The sequence below is a fragment of the Felis catus genome, chromosome A1, assembly GCF_018350175.1.
Source record: "Felis catus isolate Fca126 chromosome A1, F.catus_Fca126_mat1.0, whole genome shotgun sequence".
Lineage (NCBI taxonomy): Eukaryota > Metazoa > Chordata > Mammalia > Carnivora > Felidae > Felis > Felis catus.
Genome location: NC_058368.1, coordinates 114272670 through 114285290, shown reverse-complemented (window position 1 = coordinate 114285290; position 12621 = coordinate 114272670). Strand labels below are relative to the sequence as shown.

Genomic DNA, 12621 nt, shown 5'->3' with positions numbered 1-12621 from the left:
CTGCTTTGGATTCTGTGTGTGTGTCTGTCTCTCCCTCTCTCTCTCTCTCTCTCTCTCTCTCTCTGCCCCTCCCCTGCTTGTGCTCTCTCAAAAATAAACACACACAAAAAAGCAGTCTTAGGTTTCTAGTCATTAGTTCAGTGACTTTGAACCAGTTTCTTCAGCTTTCTGAGATTTTTTGTTTGTTTCTTCTGAGAGAGGGAATGATGATCTGTCTGCTTTTCTCAAGATTTTGAATTTGAGGATTCATTTGGATAGTGAACTGGAAAGTACACCAGAAATGATAGCATCTGTTCAGATATTGGAGTTCTGCTTTTGTTTGGTGTTTACAACTGGGAAAACAAAGATGAAGTCATATCTTTTGCTCTCAAATTTTACAATCTAGTGAGGAAGACACATAAAAAATAAGTTTATTAAGTGTTTTTTTTGTTCATGTGGTAGTTTTATTCCCCCCGCCAGAGCAGTTTTTACACAAGTTTGTGCAAAAAGAGAAATGTTCTGATTTCAAGGGACCCATTTTGTTAAAACACGTTGTGAAATTGCCTATAATACCCCGTACATGAAAAAAAATGAAACGTTATAGTTTTGTGTTAATGTGCAATAAGAAACGATAAGCTACTCTTCTTTAAACCTTGCTCATTAGTTTGGTAGGTGCTACATGTGCATGTTTTCAGTAGAAAAGAGGTTAAAGGTTACTAGAAGGGAGGAGTCTTGAGTCAAAAGTTATCAAAATTGAGATTATGTGCACATATTTAACTGGCTAGAATATGTGGTTGCTGTTATGCGTGTATGCTTTCTCAGATATTTTGTGTCACCTTTTATTTTTTAATATGTATTTTTGAGTGGGGGGAGGGGCAGAGAGAGAGGGAGACACAATGTGAAGCAGGCTCCTGGCTCTGAGCTGTCAGCACAGAACCCAACCCAACTTGGGGCTTAAACTTGTGAACTGTAAGTTCTTGCCCTGAGCCAGCATTGGACGTTTATCCAACTGAGCCACCCAGGCTCCCGATCACCTTTTAAATTGTAGTGCTGTTTTAAAAAAAGGGCCACTCTTTGTGCTGATACTTAGTGTGAAGAGTTAATTTAACTGTTAGGCACTTTGATTTAGTGGAAAATCATGCTATGTTAGTGGAAATCATGCTATGTTAGGGAAACTGGAGTGCATGTAGGAAAAGGGAACCCATTGGGAGCCATCTTCTAGTACATTACAGGCTTACCTTTTAATCAGACAAGCATTTCAAGTGCCACCTTTCCTCATACTTTCATAAGCAGGATTAGACATCCCTATACCACACTTTGCTGTTTCTCATGCATTGATGTTGAACAATGTAGAACTCTAGTTCTCACTTACAGGTAGCTCAAGAGGTTATCCTTTGGGGAAGTTTTTTCACCTAATCTTTGAGACTAACTCCAGGTACCTTGTGGTCTCCTTGGTTTTTTGAATCAGAATTGTGGTGGCTTTCCAAGTAAATGTGAAAGTAGTCTTTTGCCTTTTTAATAGTGCTTGTTTTATTTTTATTTAAAATAAATTATTTTTGAGACTGTGTTCATGCACAAGCAGGGAAGGGACAGAAGAAAAGGAGACAGAGAATCCCAAGTAGCCTTTGTGCTGTCACTGCAGAGCCTGACCCTGGGCTTGAACTGACAAACTGTGAGATCATGACCTGAGTAGAAATCAAGAGTTGGGACGCTTAACTGACTGAGCCACCCACGTGCCCCTATTTTTTAATCTTATTTTATTTTTAATTTTTTTTTTCAACATTTATTTATTTTTGCGACAGAGAGAGACAGAGCATGAACGGGGGAGGGGCAGAGAGAGAGGGAGACACAGAATCGGAAACAGGCTCCAGGCTCTGAGCCATCAGCCCAGAGCCCGACGCGGGGCTCGAACTCACGGACCGCGAGATCGTGACCTGGCTGAAGTCAGACGCTTAACCGACTGCGCCACCCAGGCGCCCCAATCTTATTTTATTTTTAAAGTAATCTCTGCTCCCAGTGTGGGGCTCGAACTTACAACCCCGCGGTCAGGAGTCACATGCTCTACTGACTGAACCAGCCAGGCACCCCCAATAATGCTCATTTTAATGTTCTGGTTTGTTAAGACTTAAGTAAGTTTCATTAGAAAGTGCAGTTAGATCCAGCAGCGTATTTTAGCATTACGATTTACAAATTTTGAAGTTAGTAGCTGAGTGACTTGAGGCTCACAGTGCTTTCAGCTTTTATGTATGTAAAAGGGTAATAGTGTCTGCTTCATAGCATTATTCTAGGTATGAGAAATAACTTGTAAAGTGCTTTAGATACTCCATAAGTAATAGTTGGTTTCCCTTGATTTGGTTATCTTTGGTTGTTGTTATTGTGGAAAATAGATATGACAGCCATTTTTGATGTTTTCTTAGTTTTTAATCACTTAAGGAGATGTTCCTTCTTGCTAATTTTGAATAGACAGTATTGTTTATGTCTTTATGCAACATATATTTGAAAAACTACATTCTGTGTCAGTCTTTGGGTGAGGCCTTTAGTGTTACAAAGATGAAATGACAGGCTTCCTACCTTCACTCATCCTCTCTATTGAAGAGATATACTTTTAAATTTTATGGGATAGTTGCTAAAAAGGGTACACTAGGAGCAAAGGAGAACTGTCTGCTTCAGAAAATCAGGCAGGGTTTGAGAGGAAATGGGAGTTGGACTCAAAGAACAGAAGTTTGGTGAACAAGGTGGTGGTTGGTTATGGTATTGTTAGGACTCTAAGCACAGAAAATGATATGTGCAAAGCCTGAGAGGTATGGACTGTGAACTTCAAGTAAATTTAAGTATTGCTGGATAGTAGAGTGAGGTGGAAGAGTGGCAGTAAGGGAGATTTTACTGGTAGTTGAAGTACTTGTATGTAGGTTATGCAGTGGAGTTTAGGGTTTAACTTGTATGCCAGAGGTTCTTAAATCTTTCTATGCATTATAATCACCGGAAGAGTTTATTAAACATACAGAGGCCCAGACCATGCTCTCAAGGATGCTGGATTGGGGTTGTGGCTTTGCACTATGTATACTGAGCAAGCCCCTCCCTCTCTGAGATGATGTTAGAGAAACAGTGCTATAGGTCACTTGGTCTCAGAAGTGAGGTACTGGCGCGCTTTTTTTTTTTTTTTTTTTTAATGTAAGTATGGCTGACATATAATCCTGTATTAGTTCCAGGTGTTCAATATAGTGATTTGACATTTCTATACATTATGAACTGCTCGCAGCAGTTTAGTTACCCTCTGTCACCAAAAAGTTATTACATTATTATTGATTGTATTCCCTGTTGTGTACTTGTCATCTCTGACTTTATAACTGGAATTTTGTGCCTCTTAATTCCATTAAACGATTTTGCTCATCTCCCCACCTTACTACCCTCTGGCAACTACTAGTTTATTCTATGTATTTATGAGCCTGTTTCTGGCTTTTGTTTGTTTGCTTGTTTTTAAATTCCACATGCAAGTGAAATTGTGTGGTACTTTAAAAAAAATTTTTTTTGTAATGTTTATTTTTGAGAGGAAGAAAGACAGAGTGTGAATGGGGGAGGGGCAGAGAGAGAGAGAGGGAGACACAGATCTGAAGCAGGCTCCAGGTTCTGAACTGTCAGCACAGAGCCCAACGCGGCGGGGCCTGAACTCACAAACGTGAGATCATGGCCTGAGCTGAAGTCAGACGCTCAACTGACTGAGCCACCCAGCTGCCGCGAATTGTGTGGTACTTGTCTTTTTCTCTGACTTAAATCACTTAGTTTAATATCTTCTAGGTCCATCTGTGTTGTTGCAAATGGCAATATCATCTTTTTCATGGCTGAGTAATATTTCATTATAGATACTGCATATTTTTTATCCATCCATTCATAAATGTGCAGTTAGGTTGCTTCCTTATCTTGGTACTGTGTATAGTGCTGCAGTAAGCATTGGAGTACATGTATTTTTTGGGAATAATGTTTTCATTTTCTCATAAGTGAGATTACTGGATTGTATGGTATTTCTGTTTTTAATTTTTTTTTTTAAATTTTTTTTTTCAACGTTTATTTATTTTTGGGACAGAGAGAGACAGAACATGAACGGGGGAGGGGCAGAGAGAGAGGGAGACACAGAATCGGAAACAGGTTCCAGGCTCTGAGTCATCAGCCCAGAGCCCGACGCGGGGCTCGAACTCACGGACCGCGAGATCATGACCTGGCTGAAGTCGGACGCTTAACCGACTGCGCCACCCAGGCGGCCCTCTGTTTTTAATTTTTTGAGGAACCTCCGTGCTGTTTCCCATATTGATTGTGCCACTTTACTTTCCTACCAGCAGTGCAAGAGGGTTCCCTTTTCTCTAAACACTTGACAACACTTGTTACTTCTTTTTGATAACTTACCATTTTGACAAGTGTGAGATGATATCTCATTGTGGTTTTGATTTACATTTCACTGATAAGAGCGATGCTACCTGACATCTTTTCATGTCTGTTGGCCATCAATATGCCTTATTTAGAAAAATGGCTATTCAGGTCTTCTGCCCATTTTTTAATCGGTTTGATTTTTGGTTGAGTTGTGAGATCCTTGCACTTTGGATGGGCAAGATGACCTATTAAAGTTGTGTGTGTGTGTGTGTGTGTGTGTGTGTGTGTGTGTGTGTGTGTGTGTGGCAGTAGTAGTAAAATTTATGTTTTTGTATATTTTTTAATCTTAAAAGTTATTTTTCTATATGAGGATTATGCATATAACATACTTGTATATTTTTTACTACTCTACTTTAGTAATATGCATACAATATAAAAATGAGGAGTGGATCCATAATTTTTTTCCTGATCAAAAAATTTGGAGTCCAGGGGGCACCTGGATGGCTCATTTGGTTAAGCGTCTGACTCTTGATGTTGGCTCAGGTCACAGTCTCACTTTTTTGTGGGTTCGAGCCCCGAATTGGGCTCTGTGTTGACAGTGTGGAGCCTGCTTAGGATACTCTCTCTCCCTCTCTTTCTCTCAAAAATAAGTAAACATTTAAAAAATTTGGAGGCCAGGATTTCAGGTAGTTGAAGACAATTGAGGAATTTTGTGCAGGTTGTGGGGGATTTGGGTTAGATTTTAATTTTGAGGAGATTAGTGAGGGCAGTAGGTGAGAGGACTTAGTCACAGGGGATTTCATCTCCCTCTGGCTTTATTACTTTGATTTGAATAGCTTGAAATCATGGTTGGAGGTGATAAAATAATTGACTTTGGCCATGAAACCCTTTTGAGAGTTTCCCAAAATGATCCAGGATGTTTACCAATAGCTTATCTCTAAAGCAGTTTTTGCCTAAATAAGAGAGGAATAATGAGCTGTTTCAAGGAAAAATAGTTTACATTTAGTGGGTCTTAGTCTTTGAAATACATGTGCTATATCTAGTATCACAATTTGGCAACTGTAGTCTTACAAAATGACTTGATTCCATTGTTCATTGTAGTTTTGTAGAATCACCAGGGAGGATTGTACCCTCAAGTAGTATGTTAAAGTGCACTCAGATGAGCAAGTCCTCAGGCATAGGAATAAAAATTGTTAGAAGAAGTACTTCATGCTCTTTTTTTCTTTTTTTTTTTTTTAAAGTTTATTTATTTATTTTGAGAGACAGCACAAGGTGGGGGAGGAACAGAGAGAGAGGGAGAAAGAGAATCCCAAGTAGGCTGTGCATTGTTAGTGCAGAGCCTGAGGTGGGGCGCCTTCTCAGAAAACTGAGATCATGACCTGAGCTGAAATCAAGAGTTGGATGCTTAACTGACTGAGCCACCCAGGTGCCCCTTTTTCTGTTTTCTAGGGTAAAGAAGTTGCTAAACTTTTGGGTATTACAGCTCTCTCTCTCTCTCTCTCTCTCTCTCTCTTTTTAAGTTTATTTATTTATTTTGAGAGAGAAAACTGAGAAGGGGCAGAGAGAGAGAGAGAGAGAGAGAGAGAGAGAGAGAGAGAGAATATGAATCAGAAGCAGGCTCCTTACTACCAGTGCAGGGCCCTTGTGGGACTTGAACTCATGAACTGTGAGATCATTACCTGAGCCGAAATCCAGAGTCAGACGCTTAACCAACTGAGCCACCCAGGCACCCAGTATTATAGCTCTCTAATTAAAAAAAAATTTCTAGTCTTGAATTCTGTTTTATTTTAATTTAATTTTAATTTTTTTTTCTTTTTAATCTTTGATATAACAATTTTATTTCCAGGAATTTGGTTTGAGGAAATAAGGATAAGTACAAAGATTTGGCTAGAATTATGTTCATCATAGTGTTGTTTAATTTAAAATAGTAAAAGATGATAACCTATATATAATAGTGATTGGGTTACATAAACCACTGTTCATACATAAGATCAGTTGCTACATGGTCACTAAAATGTTCCATGAAACCAATACCACCAGGTACTGACAAGGATGTAGAACCAGAGGAACACTTACATGCAGATGGTGAGACTACAAATTGGCAAAACCACTTTGGAAAAAAAATATGGAACGCTTCACGAATTTGCGTGTCATCCTTGCACAGGGGCCATGCTAATAATCTTCTCTGTATCATCCCAATTTTAGTGTATGTGCTGTCGAAGCGAGCACTTGAATTCTGTTTTATACTATAATAAATTACTTACGGCATGGTCAGTGAATTTAGTAATAGATTTAATTGACGATGTTTTTCCTGATCAAAATAGCATCTATGAACATACGACTGATAGCTTTATGTGCTTTTGAGACATGAGGCTTTTCAGCCTTTCTGTTTGTTCGGTGTACTGTTAAAGATTTCAGGCATATTAATACCTTGCTAGTTTTCAGACCAGGAAGGAACCACTGATTTAGCATATTGGGAACCTTCATAGTACCATCTTTGTTCAGTTTGAATGAAAGAGGTGCCTTTTCCTTTGCTTCGTGAACTGTTTAGAGCTTGCTAATGTGAAAAGCTGAATGTATGGAGCAGGGGTACATTTATTTGGTTCATTGGCTTAGACTCTGTAATTGTCTACAGACTCAAATCTCTGTTCCCCAAGTTTACTATCTTTATTGAGGTCCAGTTGCCTGTTGGCTTTTTTCTCTTTGTAAACTAGTGATAGGGATTTTTTTTTTTTTCTTTTTGGCATTAGCAATTATTGAGGTAGCTCTTTCAAATTTTTCTGTGTGAATTGTATCCTGTTTTGTCAAAACCATTTGGGGCAAAAGTGGGGTTTTTTTGTTCCTTTCTATTCATTTTGAAGGTAGAAGTTTTTCCACATGAAAATGACAGTTTATCTTGGCGGATGCCACTTTTAACCACAGGTTGCTTATTTGCAAAATGATAAAACTTTATTATTAGTATTACAGTGTTTTTTAAAATTGTTTGCTTTGACAAGACTTAGTCTTCAGTCGAGCTTTAATTTTTTTTATGCTATACAGAAAAATTAGTAATTTCTAAATGTGCTGGATAGCATACCTGGGGCTAAGTAGGGTAGGTTCTTGAAATGTGGCTAAAAGAGATATTTTATTTTTCTTTTTTTTTGTATGGAGAAGTATATTTTAAAAATGTCACACTCTATAATGAAAATAGTTTGGTATTAACTTATTAAAGTGCTGTTATGTCTTTGTATGGTTTCTTTTTTAATTTTTTTGTTTTCATTGAAGTATAATTTTATGTGATAACATTTTATATACAATAGCATTCACCCATTTAAATGTCCAGTTCAGTAAGTTTGACATGTGTATTAAGCATGTAACTACCACTACCACAGTCATGACTTAGAACATTTACATTACCCCAGAAAGTTCTCAGAGTTTTTTGGTTTTCTCATCACTGAAATGGATATAATGAAAGTATCTGCATCCATAGGATTGTTGTAAGGATAAATGAATTAATACATTTAAAGCCCTTAAAATAGTTCCTGAGTTATTATAAGAGCTCAGTTAATACTCTCTGTTGTTACTTGTCCATAGTATTTTTTTTTCAGGAGTAGAATGTAGTGATTCATCACTTACATATAACACCCACTGCTCATTCCAGTAAGTGCCATTCTTAATGCCCATGACCCATTTAGCCTATCCCCCCACCCAACACCCCTCCAGCAACCCTCCAGTTTGTTCTCTGTATTTTAGAGTCTCTTAAGGTTTGCCTCCTTCTGTTTTTATCTTATTTTTCCTTCCCTTCCCCTATGTTCATCTGTTTTGTTTCCTTTTTTAAAATTTTTTTTAATGTTTATTATTTTTGAGAGAGAGAGAGAGAGACAGTGCGAGTGGGGCAGGGGCAGAGAGAGAGGGAGACACAGAATCTGAAGTAGGCTCCAGGCTCTGAGCTGTCAGCACAGAACAGAGCCTGATGTGGGTCCCAAACTTGGGAACTACGAGATCAGAACCTGATCCCAAGTTGGACTCTTAACCAACTGAGCCACCCAGGCACACCCCATCATCTGTTTTGTTTCTTAAATTCCGCATATGGGTGAAATCATTTATTTATTTTTCTCTGGCTGACTTATTTCACTTAGCAGAATACATTGTAGTTCCATCCACGTTGTTGCAATATCTGTAGTGTTGATGTTGGTATTCTTCCTTTTTTATTTTATTTTATTTTTTAACGTTTATTTATTTTTGAGAGAGACAGAGACAGAGTGTGAGTGGGGGGGCGGCAGAGAGAGCGGGAAACACAGAATCTGAAGCAGGCTTCAGGCTCTGGGCTGTCAGCACGGAGCTTGATGCGGGGCTTGAACCGACAAACTGTGAGATCATGACTTGAGCAGAAGTTGGACGCTTAAGTGACTGAGCCACTCAGGAGCTCTGGTGTTCTTTTTTAAAAGCCCCTCCTTACTAATTTTATTAGGTATTTAAAACTTAAGAGATTCTTTGCTGTCTGTTCCTATTATGTATATGTATATGTAAATGGACCTGAATGGAATGCAGAAATAGCTTGAGTAGCAGAACTCAAGTTGATAGCTGCTCTATGAAGGTACATGTTCCTGAATGTACCTATCACCCACTTTTATTGAAAATTGGTATTGTGTTATTTTTATAACTGTGTCTCATGATACAGAATTCAAAATGATTTCTTATTTGTTGTCAGTATCACTATTCTAGGCAACTGTCATTTGTATTTAAAATGATTTTGCTGTTTTAGGTATGCTGGCTGGCTAAGTCCATAGAGCATGTGACTCTTGATTGAGTTCCAGTCCCACATTCAGGAGTATATTGTACTTAAAAAAAAAATCTTAAAACGAAAAAGATTCTTAAAATGTTTTTGCTGATTTGATTTATAATAAAATTATACTTCTGGAAATCTTTGGTTATTTTGAAAGTCTACACGTGTCAAGCCTTTTATTGATTAAATGCTTTTGTATTTTATGGATTCTGTCTGCTAAGACGTTTCATCAGATCTCTTTGGGACATTTTTCTATGGTGTCTGATGCTATTTTCTTTGAGAATTGGAATTTGTAGTTTAAATTAAAAAATTTAATGTTTATTTATTTTAGAGTAAGAGACTGAGTGCAGGGTGCAGGCTGGGGAGGGGCAGAGTGAGAGGGAGACACAGAATCTGAAGCAGGCTCCAGGCTCCGAGCTGTCAGCACAGAGCCCAACATGTGGGGCTCGAACTCTTGAACTATGAGACCATGACCTGAGCCAAAGTCAGACCCACAACTGACTGAGCCACCCAGGCTCCCCTGGAATTTGTAGTTTAGATATCATATCAATTTTCTAGAGGTTCCGTGACAAATTACTATAAACAGGGTAACTCTAAAACAACATTTTTTTTTTTTCTCCCAGATCTGGAGGCCAAAAGGCTAAAATGAGGGTGTAGGCAGGCCCTCTGAAGGTTCTAGGGAGGAATCATCCATTGTCTCTTCTAGCTTTTGATGACTCTTGGTGTTTCTTGTCTTGTGACCGCAGAACTCCCAATTTCTTCCTGTTTCTTCACACAGCCTTCTTCCCCTCACTGTGTGTCTATCTGTCCTGTCTTCTGCTTATAAAGACACCAATCATTGGATTTAGGACTCACCCTAAATCCAGGGTAATTTCATTTTGAGATCCTCAACTAATTACATACGCAAAGACCCTATTTCCAAATAAGTTCACATTCTGAGGTTCTGGGTAGACATGAGATTTTTGGGGAATGCTGTTGAACCCACTACAGATAGGAAGGGAATATTCACATGATTTAAACTCTGAGAAGTGGTGGGGAACAGGATTAAATAATGTCAAAAACTACTTCACAGTTTGCAGAAATGTTATTTTGGGCTACTCTCCACTCTAAATGCTTTTGCAGTGTGTTGGTTCCTGGTTTTATTAAGACACAGAAACACTGAGTACCCATCTTAGTGATAACATAGAACTTGCTTCTGACAAGACTCTTCTAATGAGTGTTTTATTGTACCTCAGGCAAGTCCTGTTTTTCTTTATGACTTGAAGGTATTAACCTGAAACCTGACTTTTAATGTGAGTTTATTAAACATTTTATCCCTGAAGTTAACCTCTCTAAAAGGTCTTCTATAACTTAACTTTGAAGTTGTTTTTCAGACGAATACGCTACATGTTTTAGCAGGCATTGCAGGATGTTTGGGAAGTAATCATCTACTAAAGATTTGTTGTGGGAATGTGGTTTTCCTTCCCCTCCATTTTTAATGTTCCTCTTGGAGGTATATGTTACTAATAAGACATTTTTGAAAATCACAGTGAATGATAATACTGTTGTGCTGACCTGAGTGCTCTCTCTCTTTTTTAAAAATTTTATTTATTTATTAAGTAGGGTCTGTGCCCACCCAATGTGGGGATCAAACTCATGACCCTGAAATTAATTAAGAGTTGCATGCTCCACGGACTGAGCCAGCCAGGTGGCCCTGACTTGGACTCTTTTGAGCAGAGTGCTGCAGTGTAGTTTGCTGCTGAACTTACTAATTTTTAAATAGATTGTTAGAATTCCCAGAGGGTGATGAAACAATTGATAAATGAGACCAAATATTAAATGCATTGCCAAACAGATTTCCTCTCTCCAGCCTGTTTGCTGGTTTTTTAACATTTAATGTGAAGAGAGAAAACTGGTTCTCTCTCTGCTACCTGATGTATTATCTCAGTTAAACTTAACAGCTATGTAGGTATTACTTTTACATAAGGAAATCTAAGATTAGAGACATGGAGACATGGAAGTTTTTCAGGGTCACATCTATAGGATGGTGTAGTTAATATTTTGAATGTCAGCCTTTCTGGTTCTGTTAACTGCTCTTTTCCAACATACGCTGTTATCTCTCCAAACCAGAAAGGTCAGACAACTACATTCTTGCTAACAAAATATTTGCTGTGTACAAAAAAAAAAAAAAAAAAAAAAAGAATAAAGTACATGAGTGCTGTTCTGAGCTTAGAATCTTGTCTTCAGTTCTTTGAGCTAAAAATGCTTCTGTGTTTTATTCTGAGTATAAGGGGACACAATGGACGTGGGTGGGGTGTGTGTATATGTGCTCAAATGCAAGATCCATTGAGGAAAATGGATTATTTGAATGGTGTAATCTCTGAAGATCTGTACTGTTAAAGATTCTCCTTTGCAGTTTTCTTTTGTTTTTAGCAAAAAGATTCTTGTCCAGGTTAGCCATCATAGTTTGAAACCTTGTGCAAGATTTTTGCCTCTAACTAGGTCACAGGCAAATTTTTAGGCAGAAGAATGGTTTTAAGTGTAGGTATCCTCCTAAAAGGACTTCAGTGTTTATTCTAGTCATTTCTCACAGTTAAAGTTGGTTTGGGAAATAAAAAGAATTTTTTTTTTCTTCTAGATTAACTGCTGAAGTACTGATCGAGTTCTGCGTTTCTTCAATGAGGAACTACAGGCTGATCTTCTGCCATAATCTCAAACAGCCATAAATGACAAAAGAATGCTTGCTCAGTGAGGGTAGCTGGTACAGAAGCCATTTTTTAAACTTAGGTGTTTAAGTACTCAAAGGTAAGTTTTCAAAACGGTATTCCCATGCTGTATAAATACACAGAAATTTGGGGGTTTATCTCTTGTTGCTGCTATTTGGTTATTAACTTGAGGTTTGGTAGTTATTAGCTGGCACCAGATATGTTGAAGAATGGATCTTCTTTGTCTGAAGTTGTATACATTTATGGCATTTTGTGGCGCCTAAGTTAACCTCTATTGTTTCTGTAAGTTGAATAGATTGTGTCCCAGTCACATTGTGATACTCTCTTGATCTACTGGGTACAGCTATTATGTAATATGTATAGAAGTTGTTTTTGCAAACTTTAGAATATTGAGTAGTTTTATTTATTTTTTTGCTCTCTTGTGTGAGAAAGGAATTGTTTCTTTGGGGTTATGAAAAAAAAAACACAGTTGGTGTCATTTTGTTCATTATCAGCTTTTGAAAAAAGTTTTTCTTTCTTTTGAAAATACTTACTGCCCACATAAAGTAATGAATGTTTTATTTTAGAAAACAATTTTTCTTGGGATTACTTGTTCTCTGATGCTTTATCTATTAGAAACATTGTTTTCTCTCACTGCTTTACTGATCACAGTTACTACAAACTTAAGACAAATAACTTATTTCTTCTGAACTAGACTGGCTGTGGAAATTTTTCTTTGAAATAATTAATGAAACAGCAAGTTTGATGAAAGAACATTCTCGTTTGAAAGTTGATGTCTAGAACTGAAAATTTTCCTTCATTTATAAAAAC

General features: G+C 37.7%; 1 protein-coding gene and 1 non-coding gene across 14 annotated transcripts in view; one reads left to right on the top strand and one right to left on the bottom strand.

Annotated features, from left to right (window-relative positions):
- The window catches only part of FAM13B (family with sequence similarity 13 member B), a 90591-nt gene that overhangs the window by 8240 nt on the left and 69730 nt on the right, over positions 1-12621 (top strand). For all 13 annotated transcript variants that reach the window (XM_045059391.1, XM_023255566.2, XM_023255564.2 and 10 more), the window contains exon 2: positions 11724-11890. The gene's annotated coding sequence lies outside the window, so the exon portion shown is untranslated. The remainder of the gene's footprint in view (positions 1-11723; positions 11891-12621) is intronic.
- LOC111556732 lies at positions 6461-6570 on the bottom strand. The gene has a single exon (XR_002736449.1). It is a non-coding gene; the product is annotated as a U6 spliceosomal RNA (small nuclear RNA).